Genomic DNA, 27,940 nt, shown 5'->3' on the forward strand with positions numbered 1-27,940 from the left:
TAGATGTAGACATCATCTATCCTTAATGGACTGCAGTTAGCAGCAAAACATAGGTGAAACAATGCTCTTTTTTCAGGACCTTTTTTCAGTCTTTTGGATTCCAGAGGAGACCTTCATGAGTCTTCAGGCAATTTTTTAAATATTTAATCAAAAATTTTATTAACAATATCTAAAATTGCACCAGAAGTATTTCCATGAAATTAAGAATCACAGAATTACAAAATGTTTGAGGTTGAAAAGAGACCTCCGGGAGTCAACTTGTCCAGCTCCTAAATCCCCCATTCAAGCAGGCTCAGCTGAAGAGGAGATGATGGACCATGTCCAGATGGCTTTTGAATATCTCCAACATCAACATGCAGTTCAAACTTTGGAAGTGCTCTCAGCAGTATTAGAGGAGTACAGTTGGAGCTGGAGGAGAAAGATATTGCTGTTAAGATCACATAAATTGCATTTGTAGTGTGCTTTTGCTGCCCATGCCTTAAAAGGGAAGCAGTGACAATGTTTTAAAGTGGCTTAATGCAAGGGCTTTCATATCATCTGACTTTGGGTACCCAAACTAAAAAGCTGAGTTCTTTCCCTAGTGTTTTTCAATTCATTTGAGATACTTACTGTATTAATAATGAACTTACATATAGACTTCCTTGGCTTAACCTTTAAAGGATCTTCCTCTCTCCAGATGCTTGCAGAGGGAACCTGGGGAGCATAAACATCTACCTTAGCTTGGTAGTTATGACATCTCCCAGTCTAGCCCAGAGATACAATGCAAGAAAACAAAATACTGGGTATCACGTCTGCAGTGCCTCTCTAGATTGGCCTAGAAATACATTGTTCACCTCTGTTCTGCTACCTCTTAGTATTCAGAATTGAAATGGTCTAAACTGCCTTGGGTAACATGAATAAAATAGAAAAAAATTACAACTGTCATAATATATATCTGAATGTGGCAATCTGTGTTAATTCAAAAGGCCTGTGTTTCATGCTTTTATTAATAACCTATTTAAAATCCCTTACCACTAGAATAAACTCCATCAGAAAAAACAGGAGCGCTCTCAGCTGCAAATGGAAGAAACATATTTTCATAAACTTTATAAACATACCTTGTGGTTATTTTACAGGTTATTTGAAGTAGCAAATTAATCTCTTTGTGATTCTAGACATACATCGGTAGGAAAAGCAAGAAAGCTGTCAATGTATGTGTCTTCTATTTCTTAAATCTTAAGATATCACAGTGATTGCATGAGCTTTTCCCTTTAACACGTATACATATAATAGACCACAGACCAGATCTATTTTCTAGTGTGTAGCTAATGAGTAGGTCTGCTGTGCTGTAATGGTTTAACCCCAGCCAGCAGCCAACCCCACTCAGACACTTGCTCACTGCCCTCACCAGTAGGAACTGTGAGAGAATTGGAAGGGTAAAAGGTACTTGTGGGTTGAGATACAGAAGCAAAGCAAAACAAGGGATTGATTGACTGCTTCCCATGGGCAGGCAGTTGTGGAGCCATCTCCAGGAGAGCAGGAACCCATCACATGTAAAGGTTACCTGGGCACACAAACACCATCACTCTAAATATCCTCCCCTTCTTCCTTCTTCCCCCCACTTCATATACTGAACATGATGTTCTATGGTGTGGGAATGTCCCTTTGGTCAATTGGGGTCACCTGTCCTGGCTGAGTCTCTTCCCAACCTCCCACAAACCCTCAACTTCCTCACCAGTGTGGCCATATGAAAGCAGAAAAGGCCTTGGCTCTGTGCAATCCTTGCTCAGCAAGAACGAGAACATCTCTATGTTATCACCCCTGTGTTCAGCAAAAATCCAAAACACAGCCCCATAGCAGCCACTGGGAGGAAAGTTGGCTCTACTCTGGCCAAAACCAGCACACTGAGCTCAGGATGTTTTAGGATGATAGGTTTGAATTAAACTTATCAAAATCACTTTGACCAACAATAGACAGTATGAGGGCACCTCCAGTTCAAAAACTCACATTGGAAAGGGCTGATATTTCATTGGTAGATGAGAGTAGGATTGATACCTGAAGGTATTGAGATTCATTGCTGGGTTTTTGCAGAAAGTAGAAGGACTCCACTTTTGTGTATTGCTGGTTTTGCTCAATAAAATTTGCATTTTATTGAGTATATAAATAGGGGAGTTCATGTTCACTCAGAGTGGCAGCAGGTACTCCAGAAAGTGTTCTGTTTACCAGCACAGCGACCCTGGCATTCTTTTCCTTTCAATGTAATAAAATCTAGGGGTTTTGCCTTGAAATAGCAAAGTAATTGTATTGAATTTTTTCTTCAATTTTATATTGCAATGTGGTTAAATCAACCCTTGGACTTTCCCAGAGGCACAGTCCTAAGCCCCTTTTGTAATTATGTTTCTCATTTGTTCCTATGAAACAATGGTTTTGCATGGATATCAACAGACACCCTGATAACATGCATTTCTCTGCTCATCTTCACTATGACAAATGCGAAGCATGCTGTGTGCCACTCACTCTTTTCCCTCTTCTTGCACAAAGTTGTTTAGTGTAAATATTTTAAAGTCAATATTTTTATTTACCTTTGTATGCACTTATGTATTTCTTTAAATATTACTTTGTACATGTATTTACATGTAAATTTTACATCGTGTAAATTTACAGTGAGAGCTAGTTTGTCATCTTAAATTAAATGTAGCCTCTCTGACTTCCATAATCTTCTCCTATTTTTTTCTTGCTCTTTCCATTTGATTAAGTCTATGCTTTGCCCTTCACTACTTTGAACCTTCCTGAATTAAATCACTTACTTTTCTCTCTCTTTTTTTGGTCTTGACACTCACAAACTTTCATATCTGCTTCTTAATGCTCTCTCATCACCCTGTGTGTAAAACAAATTGAATGTGGCAGAGCACAGTCAGGGCACAAACTCTACTAGTATAATTTTAAAAAGGTCAGAGCAGTATTGCTGAAAACTATGCTTGAACAGCTCAAAATTACTTTTCTCATTAACAGGATGATTTTCTGATCCAACTGAGAGAAAACATCAGTGGATCTTTGTAATCAAAAGTGCAGAATCATGAGGAGGAAAATGCAACAGAAACAGCAAATATGTTGAAATGTGTTCTGGAACTGTATCTGTCTTTCAGTGTTCTGCTCTGGCAGAACTGAATTTAGTAGAAGTTTTGACATAGATTTTAACAGGAAAATCTCTGACTCATTGTGAAAACTAATGTCTATTTTGTGTGTGTTTGCATGTGTTTTTGTGACAAGCCTACGAAAGCACATTTCCTGCTTCATACATGCTGCTGTCTGGCAGAGGCACATATACTATATATATCTATATATATGTATATATATATAGATAGTATATATCTATATATAGATAAAATATGTATATATATGTGTGTGTATATATATATGTGTGTATATATATATGTATGTATATATATATGTATATATGTATATATATGTATGTATGTATGTATATGTGTGTGTGTGTGCAAAATAGCTTGCAATGGCTTGTATCCATTACTTTGTTTTTAAATTTCAGTAAGATTGTAGCTGAACATGAGAAAAACACACTTGTCTAAAATCTTATACCTTATCCTAAAAACACAACATGACAGTTAGAAGGCAGACTACCTGTGGTTAAATTAGTGATGGCATGTGAATGCACTCAGTTATTAAGACACCAAGTTTAAGGAGGTTTTATTTTAAATCCCTAAATTCTTCCCTGAAATAAACAGGCTTCCTAACCCTGTAGCTTCAACAAAAATAACAAAGCAAATTAAAACTGTGGTGTCTCTTTTTTGTCCTCAAGATTGGATATTTGATATACCAGTATTGCTTAAGATGTAACAACACACAGGCTAATGGCACCCAGTCTGTTAACTGCTTCCTGAAGCAGCATAGTTTACAGATTAAGGATTAAAGGAAAAGTTTTGATAGATGATTTTGGAGTGTTGCATTTGAATATCTAGTTTTGTTTGTTCACTTTTTTGGTTAAGCTAGCATAAAGAAAATGGTAAAATATACTTCTATGTATCACAAAGAAATTAGAGTTCTTGCTATTGGGATCTTTCACTCCACATTTGCTACTCTGGAATACTAAAACATGATTATGTACTAACAGTTAAACTATCCAAGCAGATGTTTAAAGACATGCTATCAATTTTTTTTTTTAATCTGACTTAGATGATGGTTAGAATGTTTGCTGAAAACAAAGGACCAAAGCTTATTTTAACATCTGATTTAGTTCTGTGAGTGATGACCTCCTGACTACTAAATCAAGCATAAATCTCTCATTGACTGCAACGAAGGCAGTATTTAATCCTGTTTATATCACTACAGTGCAGCAATATATACTCCTTTTTTTGGCAATTGTTTTTTATACAATTTCACTCTTCACAGTTAATGTCAGAACTGAACTCCTTCTGTATAGGACGACACAAACTGTTTACTCCTCTGGAAACTTTCATCATGTCAGTCATATTACATCCAGTGGTACCATTACATGTTCCTACACATACAATTGCTTCCTAAACAGATGTGAATGAAAAACAAGATAGAAAATTCTGCAGGGTCTCAAGCAGCCCACAGGGAGCTGCTGCGAAAACCAGACACCCAGGAAGGCAGGCAAAGGCCTCTAAACCACCTTTTTGTCTCTAACCACTGCTGTTAGAAATTTCCATTTCTCCATTCTGTCCTGTCCTATATCAAAAGCCTCTGTATCAGGTAAAAAACACTTTATCAAGTATTTCAATATTCAGAGAAATTAAAACATGAGGTAGAGTGAGGTAGAGTAGACAGTAAGGAGCAGCTGGTGCCTAAGGCCCCATACAGACAGAACTGCTGCTGCTGTGCCAGCTCTTTCCTTTCAAGTTCTGCAGGGCCAGGTGGCTTCTCAGCCTTGACATTTGTTTTCTTCTTATGATCTACATCTCTTCCTGAATTCATATCTTCCATGCCTCCAGGCACTAACTAGGACGTCTACCCCCTTTTCCTGGTAAGGGGAAAAAAAAAATTCAGCCAGATATGCTGACCCGCAACATAAGGTCATTAAATAGTGTTCCTTTGGAGCTGATTTTAAAATGTCTTTTAAAAATATTTGAAATATTTCACAGAGAAAGAAAATAGAATGACAGATGATTTCAATAACCACCATCATCTTCATTTTGGACTTATTTTTTCTAGAGTTGGTCCTAAAAATCTTGACAGAATCAAAGGTTGTTATTGCCAGTTACAGGAAGAAGGGATACATACACAGAACAGTGTAATGGAAGTTCATCACTTACTCAACTGAAGCAGCTCAAAACTCTACTGCATTAGAAATATTAAAAATGTCAATTGCAAGTAAAGTAGCTTTTAAATATCAGGATTTTGCATGTAGTCCTCGTTTCTAGTTTGTAGTGGCATCTTTGATAAGAAATAATGCTTTTAGTAAAGCATGTCTCCAATCATCATTATACCAAATAGAATGGTAGAAGTGGTGCAATTAAAATTGGATTTAGATTTTAAGGAGAAACTTCCATTATGTTTAAATGTGGAGCACTACCAAAACTTGTCATACTAAAAAAAGATGAAGCCTTTCTTGTCTTTAATGTCATGATTTCTATGAAATATGTTTTTTTCTAGGACAAGTACCTAATTTTCAGTTTCATTCCTGTACAACTTGAGGAACAGTATTGCAAGAACCAAAACCAGCATTTCTCACTTGGCCATAGGAGAACTGGGAGCTGGGGAAGCTAGGGGAATAAAAATTGACTACTTTCTGCTTAATACAGGATTTGGAAAACAAGATTGTATGTACAGTTGAGCTTGCTAAATATTATTTATCAAATACATTATTCATTGAATCTTTATCATTTTTCATTGACTAATTTATTCAAAAAATACTGTCAACCAATTCTGCAACAGTCAAAATACTATTTGTCAAATAAATTATTTGATAAATAATGACATTATTCAAATCCCTTAGTTAACTGAATTCATTTGTTTACTTCTTCATTTTCAGCTAGCTTCAACCTCTGCCATGAAGTAGAGCTGCCTAAATACAAACTGCTGATGCATATTAATGCAGAAAATAAGCACAGACAGTGCATCAGTCAATTCTTCTTTAAAAAATTGTTTAAAAACTGTAATTGTTCTTTCCTTCATCTGTTCTTTAATACTTTGTTTCCTCTTGTCCTTCTTTCCAGCTTATCATGTAGTTTTCTAGATGATAATGGTCTTACTTATATCATTTATATCCAGGAGGTGACTCGATATCATTTTTGAGAAATGCTTTTCAATTGCAATATTTGGCTATCTCTAAAGGTTTAATTACAATTTAAATACTCAGATATGAGTTCATAAAAACTGCATGTTTTGAATGTGTATTATACACTAGAAAATTATCTAAGCTCTATTCAGTCATTTCTGTGACTGAAAAACAAGGAATTCACAATGGAGGAACAAATGAGGCTATTTTGCAATTAGGAAAATATTACTATAGACAACTAGACAGAAACCTTATCCATGAGCAGGATGCTGGGCAAGTGGAACAAGAATTTTTATCAATAGTCGTGTTGTCCTCCTTTTCTATATGCCCAGCAGGAGATAACTGGAACTACATTTGTAGAATTAGTGAGTATTCATAACTGCATCTAAATGCCAACAGCGTCAATTTCGAACACATACAGTACTGCAGATTTATTAACGTGGTAGAGGAGAAAAATAAAATTAAAACCCAAGGAAAAAGCCTCCAATGCCCAGCAACACAAGAGTAGTTTTATCAAACTAAGCATGGGAAGTTTGGATGCCACTTAATAGTTTTGGCCTTTGTCAATAGATGCCTCAGTTCTCTCTTCTTGAAAAGGAGCAGCTCTCAATGTTCGTATGTGTTGTGATTCTATGCAGTAAGGCTGCAATATTCATAAAGCACTAATATCCATGAAAATCAACACAATACTTACTTTTCTGTATTCTTTACAATAAAATATTTGTAGAAATGATAAATAACTTCTCCAAACATTGGCACAAATGGTAGCCCTACTCTAATACCATACTCCACAGAAGCACCAAGTCCCAAGTTGTCCCTACTCAAAAGCCTGAGTGACTAACCTCTTGATAGAATTTGCCTCATAATATTTAACCAGACTGTTAATGATTCAGCTGTAGGTAGCATTGATCTTTATCTGATGCTACAACTCAACAGTGATGATGTCACTTTTAAGGATAAAAGTAACCTCATTAACTGAAAATATGGACATGTTTAACAAAACTGCTAATAATATGATTTAAGTATCTGAGAGGCTTAAGAGAGCCTAGCAACCAAAGTAGTCCCCAACAGTAGTATGATTTATTTATATGCTTTCTGATCATTGTTATGCTTATATATTATTTGGCAAATTCATCAAGATAAATGAAATTTTTTAGTAAATTTGTTCATTATGAATCACTAATTTGTAGTTTAATGAAGAAACCACCTTAACATGTATGAGCTGCAGTGTGCCTGGCTGGCTTGTTTCAGGTCCTGGGGATAACATGCCATCTGTCTTTTCCTGAGTTTTTTATTTTATTTAATTTTATTTTTTTTCCCAGCATATGGTCTAGACAGAATTGATGCTTCAACGCCTTAGCTTCTCTGAAGCTGAATACTGTTCCAAAATGTAGAGATAGGGGTAGCACACTGGTGAAGGTATAGCTGGGGAAAGAGAATTTTCTGAGGGACAGCTCTGCACCCCGGTGTGAGGTGTCAGTTTGTTCACAGCCTTGTACTCAAGTGAGCTCCAGAAGGCCTTGCCTTCAAAAACAAGTCATGGTTGGTCTCATCCATACAGCTGTATGCCTTGACATGTTCTCACTCCAGCATTCATATGCCTATTTTTTCTATTTTACACAGCTTTTGATCTAAATAGGCAAGTTATCATGCAAGAGGGACAAAAAATTTACAAGATTCAGCAATTATACCAAGAAAAAATTACGAAGATGTGTGCTGCTTTCTTTGGTGGGAGTTTGCTGTTTCAAGTGAATGGCAAATTTAGGGTCTCACACTGCATCTTTTGAAGGACCCTGCCCTGCAATGTAAATGCCCAATTCTGCTACCCTGCAATGATGAGAATCAGTGGCAACTGTCCTGATAAATGAGAGGTCTCCAGATATACTTGTCAGTAAACAGGGAGAGCAGGACTTGGAGTTGAGGATAGTCACGATCTTGTGGGAACAGAGCCAAAGCCTGGACATTTCCACAGCTGAAGAAAGGCGACAAAGCATATGCTGCCTCATATGAACTAAATGTCACTTGTCTTCTAAAGCTGTTTTTACTGTAAGTTTGCTAATACATGTTTCCCCACAGTCCCCATAGGTACTATAAAAATTTAATTTCTACTCTAAATATTTAAATCCCAGTCAAATCTGTTAACATTTTGAAGGGTAAACAAAAAGGAGATGTGCAATTGTTCTGCACTCTTCTGGGTCCCGATGAAAGGCTGCATCACCTCTAACTCTTTTGGGGGTTTTGGGGTATAGATATTTCTTAGTCATGTCAAACACAATATGTCCTGGAATCATTTCATTTTTCCAAGAAAAGTCATTTACAATAAATTACTGAACTTTTGGGTACTGGAGTGTTATTTCCTGCGTGGTGGGTCTTTTGTTTTGAGGCTTTATTGAGTTTTTTCCAATAAATTGAAACATTTATAAATCAGAGAGCATCACCTCCTCAAGAAGTTAGAATTTTTCCAGTGTTTAAAGTAGCATCACTTAAATTATTAGCATTTTTGTTGTACATTATCCTATTTTTCTGTGGAAATTAAAATCTAACATGCAAAGAAAATCTTTCCCCGGTAACAGGAAGCCAGAACTTTCTAAGAGACAATTACTGTGTAATTGATCTTACACAGTAAGATCTTACAAGTGAATTCAGAAGATCTCATCCATATAAGATCATAATAATACAAAAATATGTGAAGGCATGATACTGATCATAGAAGCCTTATAGTCTAAATAAAAATACTTTTGGTCAAAAATGGTAAAGAATCAAACAAAAAATCATCAATCTGAATGTTTATATTAACAAGAAAATCAAATCTATTTACAAATTAAGTATACCCCAAATGTATGAACCCAAGAAACTTAAGTGTTTTCCATAATTACCCTCTTGCACAAAAAAATGTAATTTGCCATAACAGATGAATAACAAAAACCTTCAGTCCTAATAATATTCTATTTTCCTTCCCTGAAAATCTACATTGTTTAAATTTTTATCTTTGTACAATTTGTGAGCTTTGTTAAAAAAGCTAACAGCCTGAAAACATCACAGCTGAAGGCTATGAACATTGCTTTAAGTGCTTTTATATTGATTTCAGACCACTCTCACGGAGTGCATCAGCATAATGTTAGTGCCATAGGCAGGCAATATGTGTTGATTAGTACAGGATAAATTTTATCTACTTTCATACTTGAAATCATTTTTAATTAATGAGAAATCCAAGCAAATAATTTTAGAAACAAAATAACTCTGATCCCTATTTAGGAGTTCCATTAATTTATAATGTTCTTTAGAGCCTGAAAATTGTTCTGGCCTGTCGTTTCAATGAATAGGGGTTTGTTCCTATTGCTATAAAGAAAAATTCCTTCAGGCAAGTTTCCTGAGATTCCCTAACACATCAATCATTACAGAAAATAAAAACATACTTTAAACAACCTCAGCATGGTTATACCCATAGGCACAATTTGGCCAACAGAAATTTAATATCTTGGAAAAGAAATAAATATTTCTGCTTGCTATTTGCATGGAAGACAGCTGAAAAGAACCATATGTTTACTTAACTTAATTTTTATAGCTTTTATTAATTGAATCTAAAAATTGGCAGCACAATTGCATTTTATCTATTACAGAGAAATGAAAATCTATTGCACCAATATTTAAAAAGTAGTGACTAAAATATCATGACATTTACATTATTTGCCCTATTATTGGGGTCTTACTTAACAAAAGACTCTTAGAAACTTACTTATTACCATAAAATCCTAGAGAGAGAGTGTTCACTAAGCAACACAGTGTGGAAATGTGGAAGCTGAGAGTGGTGTAGAGTTGTTAAGGCAGCTGCAACTCCCCTTGTGGGATCTTCCTGGGGGATCAATAAGTTTATAATAATAAAGACATCCAGAATGGGCACTGAGTTGATGTGCTGGCCCTTCTTTAAACTGCCAAAAATATTTGGCTTGGTCAGTGCATCAAAATTACTGAGAAGTTCTCTGGAGGACAAAATTGTGTACATTATCTCATCCAGTGGTGATATCTATCAATCCTATTGTTTTATCCAAAAACAGTCAGCAAGAACCTGTAAATCTGATAAACTGCAATTGATGCCTTGGATTGCTGATCCATGGAGAAATAGGTAATGGGGCAAATTCCAGCTTCTTTTGCAATTTTCATATTTCTGCAACTGCTTTTGTTCCACGCTGTTCTCTAATGTGAGTGCATGACCACCAAGGCTACCAGCCAAGTACCCATCTAACTCACTCACTCTCCTCTCTCTGTGGGAGAGGGTTAAAAATAGAACATGAAGGAGAGATCCTGTGATCAGGATAATGGCAGGAAAAATGCTTACCAGCTCTTGCTGTGGTCAGCACAGACTCGACCTGGAGAAATTTAAATTAATTTTGTTGGTCTGTTGTGTCTTTCCCCTCATCTGATGTTGACCTTCATCAGAGTCTTTTTTGTTCTCTCTACCTCTCTCTTTCTGGTGAATACTCCTTCCAAAAAGTGCCATGAGTGTGACTAAAGGGCTCAGTTGTGCTCTGTGGTTGGGTTGGGCTGAGTCTGACACGTGGTAGCCCCTGGTCTTTTCTCTCAGAGGCACTCCCTGCAGCTCCTCTGTCAGCTCCTGGGCACCTGCACTTGGCACGAGAATCTTACCTGAGCCTTTCTCTCCCAGGTATTGAAACACGTGGATGTACAGCTTGAAACTGAGCAGGGTTTTTCTTTGGAAATGCAGCAAGATATACCTACCCCTCCCCAACCCCCCCTTTTTTTTTTAATTTTTCTTTTCAGAAAATGAATAAATCACCAATCAAAAAAAAAAAAAAAAAAAAAAAAAAAAAAAGACAAATTGTCTGGCAGAACCCAGCTGGGTACCACATAAATCATTCATTTTCCACTCCTTTCTCCATCCATTCCCAAGCTAATCTGTGCCTGTGTTCATGTGTGTTTCTCCAGGAAAATATAAAAGCTTTGATAGTGGATGTTAGAAAGCTATACGTATTTGAGATTGATAGCAGTACATTGTTTTCTATGCAAGTTATTATTTACAGAAATCCCTTCTTGGTGCAGTATTCAGTCAATGAAAGAATTATCTCCCTTACCTTTGTGCTGGCACTTGAAATAAAGTAAATAATAAACACCAGTGAGTGAAATGTCACTACCTGTTTACTTGAAACCTACTAGGCCTTCATGCAAGGTCATCATTTGCTGCATCCTTTAATATGCCAGACAACAGGATTTTTTTTTTAATGTATTCTCTGGCAAAATGGAAAATACACATTAAATACCTACATAAATTAAAAGACAGGAAGAGAGGTCAAAGAAGAGGAAACATTTTTTCTTTACAAGCTCTCCTGCTTTCAGATCACTCCTAATGAAAATGATACACTGGAAAAGGAAATCTGGAAATGGTTTGTGGAAGGTATGGAAGATAATGCAAGGAAAAAGAAATACAAAAGAATGGTTAAAGAGTAGGAATTTACAAAGATTCAAAGTTTTTCTCATACATAAAACAAAGGAGACAGAGCAGAAGTTTTAGAGTTTTTCTCAGGTACTATGCACCTGAATCAGAAACTATGGTTTTAAAACAAAACAGAAAAACCTAACCCTAAAACAACGGCATAAAAGCTCCAAACTCGACCACAGTACATGGGTCAGAAAATTGATAATCAGGAATGATTTTCTGTAATATTCTCACTTGAATATGATTTGAGTTAGTAATGAAGAAAAGCTAATTTGATTTCATGGTTGTTTAGTGGACTGTGAGGCAGATACAGAGAATCATTTCATATGTATTCAATTTGCAGTGGGCAGCATTGCACATAAAACCTGCAGACATTAATCCCAGTGGAGAAGTGTGGTTTGACCCCAGGATGGGGGAGAGAATTGGGAAAGTAAAAGTGAAAAACTCATGGGCTGAGATAAAGACACTTGAATAGGGAAAGTAAAAGCCACAGTCACATAAACAGCAAAACAAGGAATTCATTCACCACTTCTGATGGGCAGGCAGATGTTCAGCCATCCCTAGAAAAGCAGGGCTCCATCTCACATGAGGGTTACTTAGGAATACAAATATCATCATTTCAAATGTTCCTCCCTTCCTTCTTCATCCCCCATTTTACATGCTGAGCATGGGCCATGTGGTGTGGGATACCCCTTTGGTCAGTTGGGATCAGCTGTCTCCACTATGTCCTTTCCCAATTTCTTGTGCACCCCCAGCCTCACTGGTGGGGTGGGGAGAGCAGCAGAAAAGGCCTTGACTCTGTGTAAACGTGGCAACAATTAAAACATACCTGGATTATCAGAACTGCTTCCAGCACAAATCTGAAACACAGCCCCATGCAGAGGCTGCTGCAAAGAGAATTAACCATAGCCCAACCAACACAGCACAAGCAGCTAAGGACTAAAGGGATAATCTGCTGCCCTGTAGTTCTAGCTGAGAATAAGGCTGACTGAAACAGCACCACAGAGATTTGAACTCTTCCTGAGTACCTTGTGTTATTTAGGGAGGCAGAAGCAGGGACAAGAATTAAGCAGTATTACTTATAAATAAAACAAAACCTCTACAGTAAGTCTCCTCACCAGTTGACCAGCTAAAATAATTTTGCATTTACCTAATGACAGATGACTTTCTCTGATCTTGACAAGTTATTTTTGGTCCATTGAGGCAGGATTCTATAGGAATTAAAGTGTAAAAAAAAAAGAAGATACTAATCATTTTTGCAACCTTAGTGTTTACAAAATTGTATTATAGTAAACACAAATTCATCTATAAATTACAGTAAATTAGAAACTATTTTTCAAGGATTTTGTTTTATTATTTACTTAAATTTATTAAGTTTATATATTTACAATGATTTTACATATTTTAAGAAACTATTTTATCAGAAGATAAAGCAGCTATTTTCACTTGGGAAGCTGACCTTTTTGTTTCCTTTCAATCTTCAAGCTTCTACTTTTCCTTCTTCCTTCATAAATAGAACACACAGGGCAGGGACAAAATAAAGACATTATATCCAAAATCCTTGTTTGAGAAAGACTTTTGATGTACAACTGTATTATTCTAAAAGGCAAATTTCAACTATGCAGGCATGAAAACTTGCAAGGATTTTAAAACTGCAAATTCTACAGCATAATCAAATTATTCCATGAAGGAGTTTGTAAGACTTTGTTGACATGGATGGACAATGAGATGCAAAGGAGTGTGCAAAGAAAGATAAGCTAGCCAAATTAACATACCAGAGAAAGCGTCTCAGATACATTGCATAAAGAACAGCAACACAGTAGGGTACACCCTAATTTCACAGAGTTAGATATTTCAAAAGAAAAGAGTGTAGAAAAATCTGAAGGTTAAGGGGTTTTGCCTATGACAATTTTTCCCCAGGATTTCACTCAACAGACTACAGAGAGCAGTGGTGACACACAAAATGTATCCTCAGAATTCTCCATTACAAATTTGGGGACTGCATTTTACCAAGAAATATCCACAAGACGTTAAGTGAAAAAAAGTCCTGAAATTTATCTTGATACCTTCACCTGACTCTCTTAGTTGGTTCTAACTTGTCCCTTAAAAATCCAAGGAAACTGAAGATTCAGTTACGCTCCTCTCTGCCAATAACATACTTTAAATTTCAGATGTAGAAAGGAGATGAAACTGGAAGGAGAAATGCAAGAAAAAGCAATAGGATGTTGGAGTTTTCCTAAAAGGCAGTAAGTGCTGAGTTGTGAAAATGTGAAATGAAATAGGATTCATGACCTCTCCCCCTTTTCTCAAACGTTTAAGTATAGGGATAGATTAGCAACAAGTCTTCCAAAATGTTGTGAAAAAAAGATATTAAAAATAAAACAAACGTATTGGTGGCTGAGAATTATCACAATGTTTTCCACCGATGAGAAACAGGCAAAGGTGTTGTTTTGTGGGTTTTTTTTAATTCATATATCAATCTTGATAAACTTTTTATATTTTCTCCACATTGAGACCAATACAAATATTGTATATGCATACACATTTATATTGTAGCTTGCAAGTTTTAAAATCAGAGTGTATGATGGCAGTCTAAACTCAGGGAGCTATCCAGAAATATTTTGAAGGCTATGTATTCTTTTATTTCATATATGATAAAGTCATAAAAAGGACAAAATAAATCTCAGCAAATCCTTCAAGTACTTTGAAAAAGTCAAAAGATCAGCTATTCATTTACCACTGCTTCATGAAAAGATTTTCTGAAGCCACTTAATGAGTGGAAAAGTGAGAGGGAGAAAAGAAGAGGTCAAGACTACAATGTGAGGTAGATATCAGTAACCAGGGTTATGAAGTGCATATAGATGTTAATGATTGTGCTGTATTTGTGGAATGGTTACAGCTCATTTGTGCTAAGTTTAGCATGAAAAGCTTATTTTATAATGTAAATGCATTTTTAAGGGTGCATAGAACAACTGAGATTTATATTTTTTTAAATTTAGATTTGTATTTTTACAGATTTTTAAAATGTTTTTATTAATTGGAGAAAAATTTATATATACACTACACAACACATCCATTCTCATACACACACAAATGCTATGTGTGAATGCATGCAGATACATCCCACCATTATGGAAACAAAATGCATTCTGAATAATAAAGATTTTTTTTTATAAAATGGATACAATCTTACACTTCAAATTATTATGTAATTACATTTTTTAAATATGCTAAGCAAATTATGGCAACAGTGTGAACTCCAGGTTTGGAGCTCTAGCAGTGAACCACACAGACTACTGTAAGCTTGAGGAATATTTTTTTCTGTCTGACTAGTCCATAATGTCAATAAAAATTGATCTATCCATAAAAGAAGATTTTTTTTTTGTTATTAACAATACTGTGGAACTAATAAGAAGTGAAATATTTTATTTACAACCTTTTAAGATAGAATGGCATCCACACCCTGTTTCTGTACTCACATCCCACATACCTGCTCAAAAGAGAGCACCTCTGTGGAGTCAGAACAGTGCTTTCTGATAGGGATGGGTAGTTTTGCTGACTGTATGCCAACCACTTTACACCATTGGCTTTCCTAGTATTCATTCAGTTTTACATTTCCAAATAGTGCCGTTACTCTGAGAAAAAAAAAAAAATTTAGAATAGCAGTTTGAAAAATGGAAAGAAGTGATAAATGCTCCTTGAGCATCTATTATCTTGAAATTTTTTATTTGGGAAATTAAACCTTTCTTTTCAACGACTACTGAATTCCAGCTGCGGCAAATTCCTTAGATTCTCATATATAGATATATATGTTGTATATATCTGACACCCTGTAACTCAGAGCAGCCAGGGAGAAAAAACAGATAAGCAAATAAAGTAAAACCTCCCTTTATCAGAAATTACTGTCCCATTCATTCATCTTTAAACATATTACTTGGTGCACAGACCTAACTAGAAGAACACTTCTGGGAAGTTGAGGTCTTACTCTTCACCTTAGAAGGTGCTAGTTTCATTGGCTTCTGTTTTCTTAATCTGATTTTTTCATGGCATGAGCCATGAAAGCGAGCACATCAGAGTACAAACTTATTCCATCCTGGAATTAGTCTTTTAAAAACTGAAAGGCCAGAAATTTGCAGATTTTCTGCTGAATTAAATCCATTAGAGGATTTTGTTTAATTGCAAATTAATAATCCCCTCTAATTGATTCATAATATATTTTTCTACATGTACTAAGGCACATTTAAATATTAATTATTATAATATATTTTTTCTACATGTACTAAGGCACATTTAAATATTAATTATTAGTAATATGAAAAAATGCACATACATTAAATTAAAATCCTACTAAGACTAACATCTTTGCAACAGAAAGTTTGACAGAAAAAGAAAGCAAAACAAAATAAGAAGTCAGAATTCCAAGTAGCAACAACTTTTCCATATCTGCAACATATTCCGTATTTCACTGGAAAGGTCTGTGTACAATAGCAAGCGTGTAATACAGCTGTATCACAGTCATCATTTTTCAGATAATACACTTACAGCTAAAAAGTAGCTTGTAGTTTCATTACATCAGAAACTGTCTCAACATCTGTCAGTAGGAGCTGGATATAAGCAATTATACTTAATACTGAAAGGAAAGAAGATCAACAAATGAAAAGAAGAATACTTTTATATTTAGGAAATTAGGATGTCAAATAGACAGCAGAAAGTGTGGTGGAATTAGGAGGAAATAGTGAGGAAAGAACACCCCATAACTTAAGTGGAAATTACAAATTACTTAGAAATTTTTGCATTGGTTTTCAATAAGGTAGTTCTTGCTGGTTGATGTTCTCATTGAATCAAGTCCTATGCATGTTTTGGGATACTTGTTCCTTAAGAAAATAAAAATGCTACCATTTCAACAAGTGCAAAACATAGGGTCTTTCAAGAAAATAAATGAAGGAGGAAAGAAACATTACTTTACCAGTCTTCTTAGCAGCAACCTTTGCTCCATAGCAACCATTTCCTGATGTAGTGGCAAAAATTCCACAGAAGTATGAACTCCTTGAGCTCATTTTTCTGCTTGGCAAGATAGGAAGGTTTTGTTTCCTTTAGAATCTGAATATATAAAGAGAATGCCACATTAGTCTTACTCTAGTTTAAAAGATAAAAGTTTAATTTGTTAGGTATTATTTCAAGGATGTCTGGCTGGTGAGTGAATGAAGTCAGTCTAATATCTCCATAAGAACTGTCGTTAAAAATGCTCAAGTTTTTCAATGGATACCAAAAAGCATTTCTTTAACTTCAACAAGAACAAAAAGAACAGATGTGGAAAGTAGAAGGCATATGGGATCCAAAAGCAGTCAGTCCTGGTATATGTGTTTCTCACTGCTCCTCAGCTACCATCTTCAGCACCCAACAGCTCCAGGCTCAGAGTTCAGCCCAAATCTTGTAAATACAGAAGCAAGTCATCATTAATTGTATCTCTTTATTCTGTGAGAAATGGAAATGAGAAAGACAATAAAAGCATGTGTATACATTCATGGAAAAATACTCATTGAAATTTTTCTGGAGAGCCAGATAAAGAGAAATACCCAGAGACATTTGTGGGTTTTATGGTTATTGTTATCAATTCACAGGCCAAGGAATAACATATTTACTATGATCTTTTCATAAATGAGATGTAAAATTGGGATCCTGACATGAAATACAAAATATTGTAAGATTCATACTCAGAAAGATGTGTATAGTCCTACCTTAATTGAAGTAAAAGAGAAGAAAAAAGTGCACATCTAATTACAGCCTCATCAAAAGATGTAGAAGTAGACCCTGGTATGGCAAAGCAAATATTCTGTGATCTTCCCCAAAGAATCTGAACTTTATGACACTTTTCCCAGGGCAAAAGTGCAGTAGAAAGCTGGCAACTGAATGTTTGACATGTGAGAGAACAGTCACTATGACTCTGGTCTTGTTTCCTCCCTAGAAGGCCCCTCAGAGAAGAAAACAGTTAAGGATACAGTCAACATATATATTTGCAAGCAGAGAGAATTGAATTTCTTTATGTGAGTAACAAGTGAGCTGGGCATAAACTTGTTATGGCCTGGAAGGCAGAGCAAAATTACTCTGTATTGAAACAATCCAAAAATTCAGACTTCTGAGGCAAGGAACACTGGAATGCTGTTTTATTTTGCACATTAAGATACTTTTCTCACCATATAAGATACAAGAAGCATGTTTCCTGTCATGATTATGTCTTTAGTGTCTGTTTTGGCTTTTAAAATCCAGTGACCCTATTACTGCTGTGATAACATAACACTGTGCTGGCTGCAGAGATCTAGTGAGTTGGACAAGCAAAATTCTGTTTCTGAGTAGGAGTGATAGGATGTGAGTTTGGGGAGTTGAGGAAGAACACGACAGTCGGAGTAGAACAATTAATGCTATGTCGTATACATTATTCATTTTTATATAAAATTCCAATGTTGGACAAGATAGGGAGTTGTAACTGGAGATACTACATAAAAATCTTTGGTCATGGTATAATTAACAGACCTAGGAGGAAGAACTAAAGAAATCAACATTTACACTAGAACTTTAGGTTACAAAGCAAAACCACTGAAACGAAGAGAGTACATCCATTAAAAAAAAAAAACTAACTCTAGGCTCAGAACTACAAGATCAGAAAGATAGATAGCCTATTGGTCTCACGTTCAAAATAACTTTTATATCAGGAAAGCAAAAAAAGATTTACTGTTGAGCATATTTTGGTCCTACAAAACTAAATTCTGGGTGGAAAGTTTTCAGCAAGGCCTGGATAAAGGCCTGGGTCCTAGATAAAATAAGCAACTAGAAATAAAATTGAAAACTTTATGAATGAGAGTTATGCTGATAAACTGAAATAAAATTTGATTGTATAGTTCACAGAAGCATAAAATTAGAAATATTTAGAGCACTGCACAGTTTATATTTTAAAACATGCTCAAGCTATTTTAAACAAAGAATGTCTAATGATCAAACTGCTAGATCTTAATTGGAAAAAAATATAATTTTATAATTTTTGTGATTCAAAATCAAAATACAAGTATTTTGGTAACATAAATTGTATGTATCATCATTTATGGTTGAACGTCATCAAATGAAGAAATGTTCTTTCTTGTCACATTATAATATAAAATGTCAGCATAGATGACTTACAAACTTGCACGTACCTGAAATTTTCTGGTAGATTTATGCCAATAATAATACAGAGTGCTTTCCACTCTGTACATAAATTATTTTATAAATATTGTAAGCTATTTCCGATTGGCAAAAACTGTTGAGGCTTGTCCTGGCATTAATGTAGAGCCCCAGTGTATGAGAGAAAAGACTTTTAGATTTGTTACAAGGTGCAACTACAGGCTATATGATACTCTGTGATTAAACCATTTTTAATGGTAATTTTTTATTTTTTTGTGAATCATTGGAAGCGCAGTTTAGGACTAAGGATTGACTCGCAGGCATCTCCATTCATGTTATGTATACTTCCAGTGCTTAAACAGGAAAGAATATAACATTTTCCCATCAGGTGAAGTTGGCCGAGGTGACAGAGCCTGCCCTCTGCTCTCCCCCAGCTATCAAGACTCTCAAAAGGGACAATGTCCATGAGCAAACAAATCGTAGAATTGTTGCTGTTACCCAGAAATGGTCATGCTTTCTGAATTAAAACAACTGCTTCTGAAACCAAATAACAGAGATTGCTGAGAGAGAGCCAAAGATGAAAAATAAAGGAACCACAGATTAGACAGGCCAGATTAGGATTCTATTGTCTACTCTTTTCTGTATTTTCTGCTCTGAAATTCTAAAAAGCCATTTTTTTCATATGGTAAATGAAAAGCTCACAGGATGTTTTCAAAAGGTCTAAAACGTCCATTTCCTCTTAGTTGCACAAAGCCTGTGAACATTGACAGGAGAAAACCTTCAGGATAAGAAAGCATCTCCCTCCCCTCCCTTTCCCAGTGGAAAAGCTGTTTAGTTTCCTGTGTGCTATAAACTCCAATGTCCTGTGCATGTATTTCTGAAAAAGCAAGGAATAATAACTGATGCTTTAATTCAACAGTTACACAGCAACACAAAAATGGCAACACATCAATAAACACAGCACAGGAATTCTGTATTTACCCCCAGATGTTAAGATCTTGTAAATTTAATTTAGTTCCACATTACACTGGAGAAAACATATTCATAGCATTTTTACCTGTTTTGCATTAAAGGTAAATCTTAATCAATTACGTAACCTTTATATAAAAATAGATTAAATAAGGGTTATTTAGGTACAAAGTAACAAATGTTAGGACATGAAAGATTTACATTTCCTTGGACAGTTGTAATTCCTTTGTCATTATGCTTATGTAATATGACGATCTTCAGCTACAGGATCACATATATTCAGCACAGGCTATTGCCTCGGTCAGGACTAAAGCTGCGTAGAAAATGAAAATGTGACCCATCAAGTGTTTTCTCATTTGAAAATGAGACATTTCTGAACCTCTAATGATTATTTTTCAAATTTCTTTACCTACATACTTTTGTGACTGGCAGCAGAGTATTGTTTAAGAATTTACACTGAGGATAAATTAAGCATCTTTGTCTTATTTACTTTCACTCTGTTGTAAGCTAGCATGACCCTACAAGCCTTTGGGACAAATTATCTTCATGTCTTTCTTGATGCCTCCCTAACTATGCCTGAATTTGCACATCTTATTCAATACAAAATAAACAAACCTAAACCGCAATCAGTCAGTATACTCTGTTGTCCCTAAAATATTTCTCCCATGTAAATCCCAAGGTTTTATTGAAATTTGAATGTCATCTCAAAGAACCATAAGAACTTCTGCCTACAAAGAAATTTCATGTGAACTGCTTTACCAACCATTATGTATGACTTTCAACATATCTTACATACATACAAAAATTAAAAAAAAACTTGTCACTATTCAGCAGTTAGGAAACCAAAAGCCCTAATTTGTTCCTGTTGTTAAACTGTTACAATGTTTTCATGTTGCCAGGCTCTTCCTTTGACACCAACAGGGTATTTATCAAGAGAACGTGCCCTTCTTGGGATATTAGATGTGTGATCATTAAGAAGTAATTTCAAAATTAACGCTGCTATGTCATATATTTTCAGCAGTTTGATTCTTTCTTTGCAAAGAGGAAAGTGAGAGAAATGGTATGTGTTAACTTACAGCTTGCCAGCATGAGTATCATTGAGAGCATTTACTTGAGAGATACCAAGACAGCATTTCTTCTCCTGGAAACTGTAGTGGAAAGCTGTCAGATTCTGGTCTTTTCCGGTGCATAATGAACTTGCGCTGCTGTTACATTGTTCTGACTGATATGGAGATTATAATATATTCTTAGGCATGTACTCTTAGCTTTGTAATTTATCCGTATTTTGAAAGAGCTCTGAACATTTATTATGCCCATAACCTAACCTCCCTAAGCATTCATCACCCGAAGGGAATAAAGAGTGTATGTAAAAGCAACAGAAGGAGCCTCTCTGTAAACCTAGACTTTCAGCTGTAACATCAAATTGAGTAAGCCATTTATCTTCTCTCTTTTCCATAGCTTATAGACTTTATGAGTTACTCATTTAATCTTCTTTCAGTTTACCATTTATATTTCCCCTTACAGGCATTATATCTTCTTGATGCTTGAATTTTTAAATGTCATATAACAGCTTCCTCCTCAGAAAGGTTTTTCAAAATTTATTCAGGCAAATAAGGCCAAAATTCTTCAGATCAGACACGTCTTGTAATTGCATTAAGTTTTGAGTGTGTCTTTAGGCTTAATTTTCTGAGGCACATAGTGTCATGACATTGGTAAATATAATGGAAATTGTGGCAGTGTGGCGCTTAGAGAAATCAGAGGAAACTCTCTGTCACTCACCCTTATTGCACTGAGCCTCTAACCAGAACCCACTGCAGTTAGCTTGGTTAGCTTCAGATAACCTGGTTATCTCAAGGTAGCAATGTGGTACTGAACACTTTGCTTGTTATCTTAAGATCAAGATTTTATCAGGGTTCCCTGGATCCCATTTATCACCTGGTTCCCTGATGAAAATTAAGGTGTCAGTTCCAAAACTGATTTGAAATTCATCCCATGCGAAAGAGACTGTAGGCATTAACACACTTGTTTTCCAGAATATTTCATTCCTTTCTGGTACAACCTTCTAGATGACAATCAGGATAACTTGCACATTACTCTCTAATTAGATATTGCCACCTTAGTATTGGTAGTCGCAGTATTGCGTACTGGTTCTTTTAGAATTAAATTTTGTTTCTTGTTGGTTTTCTTTCTGGTTTTTTGTTTGGTTTTGCTGATTTTGGTTTTGTGTTTTTTTTTTTTTTTAATTTTGTCTTTTAGTTCCCTGCACACTGTAGTCAGCCCTGGTTACCTCAGCAACCTGTTTGCACAAGCAGGACATGCCAACTCTCAATGCTGTTGATGCTCAGTGATGTCTAAGTGGAAAGTAAGGCACTAGCAATGGAAACTGCTTTCATCCATTTTCCTATGTCAAATTAGATAGCTTCAAAAGAACTTAAAAAATCTTGTCATTCTACTGCTAAGCATTAGAAAAATTTAGTTGTAGGGAGCTGCTGACAGATCAGAACTGCTTACCTTAATGAAGCTGCTATTCTTAAAATTTGCTCACAATTTATGAAGGGTAATTTGTACATAAACCATCCCTTTCTCATTTGGTGACTCTTCATTTAGAAAGGTGCATTCTGCAAGCAGAAGACAGATCCTGGCTTTTGAAATCCAACAATTTTCTTTGTGCTCAGCTTCAGGTAGGTCACCAAGTGATGCCAGTTACTTGGGCACCACTCGTGGCTGTTTCTGAGGCCCAGAAAAGTCCTGATGAGTAATAATTTAAAAAAAAAAAAAAGGAAGTACAAATTGCCACCACTGAAAATAAATAAATGATAGCTAAACACAAAGGGTTCAAAGAAAAAAAAAGTGTCTGCCTGTGAATGACACAATAGCACAAAACACTTTACACCATTCTTTCCAGCTGTAGGTCTGAAAAACCTCAAAATTCAGAGCTCTTCAGCAGTTGCCTCAGGCATACTAAAAGGCTAAAGGATAATTAACTGAAATTTGTGTAGCGTTTTAATGAAAAATATTAGTCTGGGAAAAGCATGAGACTTTAGGGTTTTTTTATGTTTCCTAGTTTAATGATAAAGCAGGAAAATATTTATCTTTTTTTTTGTTAAGCCATTTTTATCTAAGCCATTTGTTCTCAGTGACAGTAAAAGAATGTAAAGTATTGAAAGTAAATTATTTTAAAGTTCCCATACATAACTCAAAAGAACCAAAATTCAAGAGAGATTAAGGTTTTTTTATTATTATTTTTGTGATTTTTTGCCTCGACTTTCTTGATAAATAACTTTAAAATGCATTTCTTTCTCTAAGGCAAGCTTTTAAAAATTCAGAGGTTTACAAGCTGCAGTGAAATACATAGGAAAGATAAATGGATAATGAATATTACAATGGAATATTATGTTACGTGTATTATAATTATCTGTGCTACAATACAGGTAATAATATTACCTGTTTATTAATGCATTTTCAAAGGTAACTACTAACTTTCCTGAAGCATGGCAAAATACATGTGACTAAAGTTTTTTTACCTATGACAAAGTTGTGTGAAAAACATCAGTACATAGATGTTCAAGAAACTGAACTTATAAGTTCAGCCAAAATTTCTGACAAGACTTTTCTGGAAAAAAATAGAATACCAAAACTTGTACCAGTAATACCTTATGTTTTTTGTACAGGCTTTGAATGTTTTGTTGATGAGTAAGGCCAGGCAAGATTTTGTTGCAGTTCTTTTCCTGTCGTGCAAAATATTTTTTCTAAACAGAATTTGAAAACTTGGTGCATTTTCTAATTTCTTTGGACCTCTTGCAGCTTGATTTGATTCCTGCATTTCTGGAGAGAATGAATAAGAAATGACGTAAGAATTGGACATAACAACAAAATAATTTGATGCACTCAAATCCTTTTTAATTATAGTGAATGTACTATCCAGATGTGTGCCATGATCAGGAATATTTCAGACACAGTAGATTCACAGTATCTGTGTCACGCTACATGTATGCACATAATTCTATCCTGGAAATAAATGTGCCAACCATTTTATTTAAGGAGAGCCACGCTCTAAAAGATCTCCCTGTCCAGCACTTAAGCTTTTGTGCCAGGGAGTAGTTTCCTGTAGAAACTGTTTCTCCACTGCTTTTGGTGTTGATATGTTTTTACAGAAAAATACGGAATAATTTCTCACATTAAGAACTGTAAAGTATAAGATTGGAAAAACTTATTATAAATGTTTATTTTATTTGATTTATAGTAATTTCTCCTAATCTCTTTTTTAATACATTGCATCAAAGTATCACAACAGTTGTTTCCTGGAATCACAAATTTAATCCCCAAACTATTTAAATAATGGATAAATAGGAGAAAAACGTTGCCCTGCTCAGCAGCATAAATGCAAACATTTTGATCTGATTAGTGCCAGTCAAAACAGCGCAAATTATATTATTTCTCATGTTAAAGAAAGCTCTTCACATTTGGATGAACAGATGTGATGTCAATATGAAAACATGAGGATTTAATCTCATGGGGACTGGGATCTTGCCACTCTGTAATCAACAAGCTGAATCTTACTTACTGAGGTGTATTCCAGAAACAAACTCTCTTTAGACAGCTAGAACTTCTTTCAAAGGAATCTTGAATTTTTATGGGAGATGAATATCTTTTATCTCTAAGGATTTGTTGATATTGTTCGGGGGGGGGGGGGGGGAGGTGTTTATATATTAAGTAAAAAATCATACTGTTCATGATATATATATATTATTTTTTCCATTTTGAGATTCAAATTCACAAATACAAATCTGCTATTTTGTTTGTGAAGTAAATTCTCTGAGGCAAGCTAGTTGTATTTTCCTTCTGCAGCACAGAACAGGGACAGGGATAATAGATGTATCAGCAGAGGCAAAGTACGGTGGAGCAGCCCTCTTCTGTAAATGAATGTGTAACAATGTTCTCACCCATGTGCCTAGTAGAGAAGGCATCAGTGGAGCTGTTTCCTTTCCCATTTCAGCATTTCACTTGAGAAAAGCAAAGGAGAGCTGCCATAGCAAGGAGGGTAAAACATTTCTTCCTCTTTTGCATCCCATAAGACATAAAGCCATATGGCCTAACTTGTTTTATATCCTTTTAACATCTATTCTTACATAAAGGAAAAAAATATATGTAGCTATACTTAGTCTGACACAAATAGGCACTCCACAGTCCAAAAGATTCTAAAGCTGTTAGGTTCCATCAACATCTGTGCACCAGCAACAAAGTGCTTCAAGAACATCAGAATCAATAAGACATTAAGTCATGAGTGTCTAACTGTTGCCCAAATTGGTATAATTATACTAGGATATAAAAACAAATTGTCATTTAAGTAATCTTGCTCTCTTTTTACTAGCAATTTAACCTGGATGCTAACATACCATTAAGTGTTGGGCAGTCTAATTGAGGAAAAAAATGTGATTTTGATAGGCAATGAGATAAGAAAAATAATTTAAAAAATACATAAACAGATAGAAAATACTAGGGAAAGGGTTTTATTAAGCCTAGGGGAAAAAACCCTAAAAAACCAAAGAGATAAACAATCCACCTCCCACACACAAACACACACCTTTTAGCAGATACTATAATTTTCAAATCTATAAAAAACTACTTTAAAGCACAATCCCTTCTTTTCCTGATAGCCCTCGAAGACAGGGACATATTGAGTGTCAAAAAAAACCTGTGGAATTGTAAAGGAACCATAGGGAAGCACTTTCGAACAAGCACAAGGATAGACTCCCAGGGGAGCCTAAGCATTAGAGAGCAATATACTTGTCAGGAGTCTCTCACTCCATGTGTCTGTCTATCTATCTTCTGTCTGTCTACTGGAATACAGTACCAAAGAGCAAATAAGGAAAGCTCGTTTCTTCCTTCTGACTGAGATTTTTCCATTTTAACTGTCTTTTATATGGAGAAGCATTTTTCAGTCCCTGCTGTCCCTGCCTATCAAAGAAAAAACAGGCAACAGCTGGCTGATCAAAAGTCAGTATGACAATCAGAACAGAGTGACAATCAACAGAGCTACAACAGAGCAAAGCCAGAGTAAGATGAACCCCACATTCTGAATCTTCACTTTTCTTACCATAAAATAGTAGAATTTTACCCAAGGCTTTCTTTCAGATTAAATGAAAATATGAGACAATGAAAAATCTTTCATATGCTCAACCCTTACCTAGGGAGTTTATGCAACTGCAACAGAAACAGAAGAAAACATGAGCTTTATAAAACCTAACTTTAAGGTTTAAGAAATGTTCCTTTGATTTCTTATTCCCACATTGCAACTGTTCACCAAAAAAAAAAAAAATCAGAATACTTCCACACAATGGCCATGCCTTTTGTTAGATCAGACTAATGTTCCTTCACTGTTTTTGATGTATATACCTTGATCTACATCAGACTGAAATCTGGTCTTTTTGTTTTTACACTTTTGTTGTAAGTAGATGCCCTAGTAATAAATTTTCTGAGTTGAATCACATAGAAAGTAATAACTTTTTTTCTATTTCAGACTCCTGTTTTACATTTGTTTTTCTGCAGTCTTGCTATATAATATAACTTGAATACAGTGCAACATGTAGTTATATTTCAACAGAAGAAATGAAAAAAGGGATTATTTAAGATCTGAAGAGATGAGACCCTTATGCACAGGATAAGAAGTATGAATATTCCTAATCTGGTGTTGTGACATGATGCAACATTGATTGAAGCATAAAAATTATGCATGTGGCTTTAGTTTGACTGGTTTTGATTTAAGGATATGAGGGAGATGGGAAAGGAAATTAGCTATGGGCACCGTATTACTGAATATTGCTCTGCAGGCATATAGATCAATGAGAGCTGGCCTTCAAATAGTCAGGTAAGATGACTAATAAAATGCAGATGAATCAAAATGAAAATTAAAATACAATATTCAAAACTTGGGAGTGACCAAGGGTAAATATTTAAATGTGATCAAATATAGACCTCTACAATCTAGATGTTTGTATCTTTTTTGTCATCCGCTTTCCCTTCATAACTCTAAGAGACAGATTTAGAATGTATTTCACCCTAACAAGGATGTTCAAAATGTCAGATGAATTAAAACCTGCCTGAAACTGCCCAATTCTCTTTATGGACTTGTAAAAATAGCTTATGCTGATTATTTCAGATCTTCACAGTACTAGTCTAAATTTAGGTGAGAATAATACCACAGTTAATCTGTTATTATTACATCAGCTAGCTGTTAAAAGCTAGCTAGGACACCTCATGAGGCCTGCAAAATACACATTTGCAGGATCATCTTTCCCACAGGGGAGAACCATAGAGATAAGCAGGCCACTTCTCTAAAGTATACACTGGCTAGATAAATGCATACTTTGAACAAAAACTGGTGGCTTCGCAACTCACCTTCCACCAGAGAGACCATGAAATGTAGGCAAGGAAATTCAGTTTTCTTAAAGTTTCTACCTTTCAGATTAGAAGACAAGTTGTAGGAGGATTTTTGGTAGGGATCAAACTGAACAATTGAAACAATAATCTTTCTAAGCATGAGAGAAACATAAACTGCAGAAGCAACTAGTGAGCAAAGACAGATGATATTCTGTGTTTTAGAAGATGAGGAAGTAATTTTCAGAAAAGAAATTATAAAAAGGGACATTATGTATTCAGGTACAATTAATACTTCTAACATGTCTTGGAAACTCATTTTCTGTAGAAATCAGTTATTCAGGTAGTTATTCAGACAGTTCACAGTATGCTTTGCAAATTAATTGGAAACCTCTGAGAGTATATTGATGGGCATATGTAAGGCACATGGCTGTTTAATTTTTCTAAGAAAATGTTTTAAAAAATCATTGCAGACTTATTTTTTTCATATTTTACCCAGATGCTACTGCCATAATTTCTGCTTAACGAAGAGCTCCTTTTTTCTGAAATATGAAAGACTGTTTCAATAAACCCTTTGACTTTATTCAGCTGTGCCACATTTTTGTGCAGTTTTCTTATAATATGCTTAAGACAAATGACTGGGGGATCAGATACTCAAAAGTTGCTGCTGCTGCCTGGAGCTGCAGAATTTATGATCACATCTTGTTTCAGGCAGAAAAGCTAGCAAACAGAAAAGATAGAAGTGTTAA

At 35.2% G+C, this 27,940-nt stretch overlaps 1 long non-coding RNA gene across 1 annotated transcript in view; it reads right to left on the minus strand.

The window, feature by feature from the left end:
• LOC136290639 (uncharacterized) overlaps positions 1-27,940 on the minus strand; it is an 89,888-nt gene continuing 61,948 nt past the window's right edge. Inside the window, exons 4-9 of the long non-coding RNA XR_010721270.1 lie at positions 16,657-16,790; positions 15,181-15,325; positions 13,150-13,194; positions 12,841-12,901; positions 630-693; positions 1-408 (exon numbers count right to left, since the gene is read on the minus strand). This is a non-coding gene — a long non-coding RNA (uncharacterized lncRNA). The remainder of the gene's footprint in view (positions 409-629; positions 694-12,840; positions 12,902-13,149; positions 13,195-15,180; positions 15,326-16,656; positions 16,791-27,940) is intronic.

This window comes from Chamaea fasciata, unplaced genomic scaffold, assembly GCF_029207755.1.
Source record: "Chamaea fasciata isolate MVZ Bird 193981 ecotype frontalis unplaced genomic scaffold, bChaFas1.0.hap1 SCAF_6, whole genome shotgun sequence".
In the NCBI taxonomy this organism is placed as follows: domain Eukaryota; kingdom Metazoa; phylum Chordata; class Aves; order Passeriformes; family Sylviidae; genus Chamaea; species Chamaea fasciata.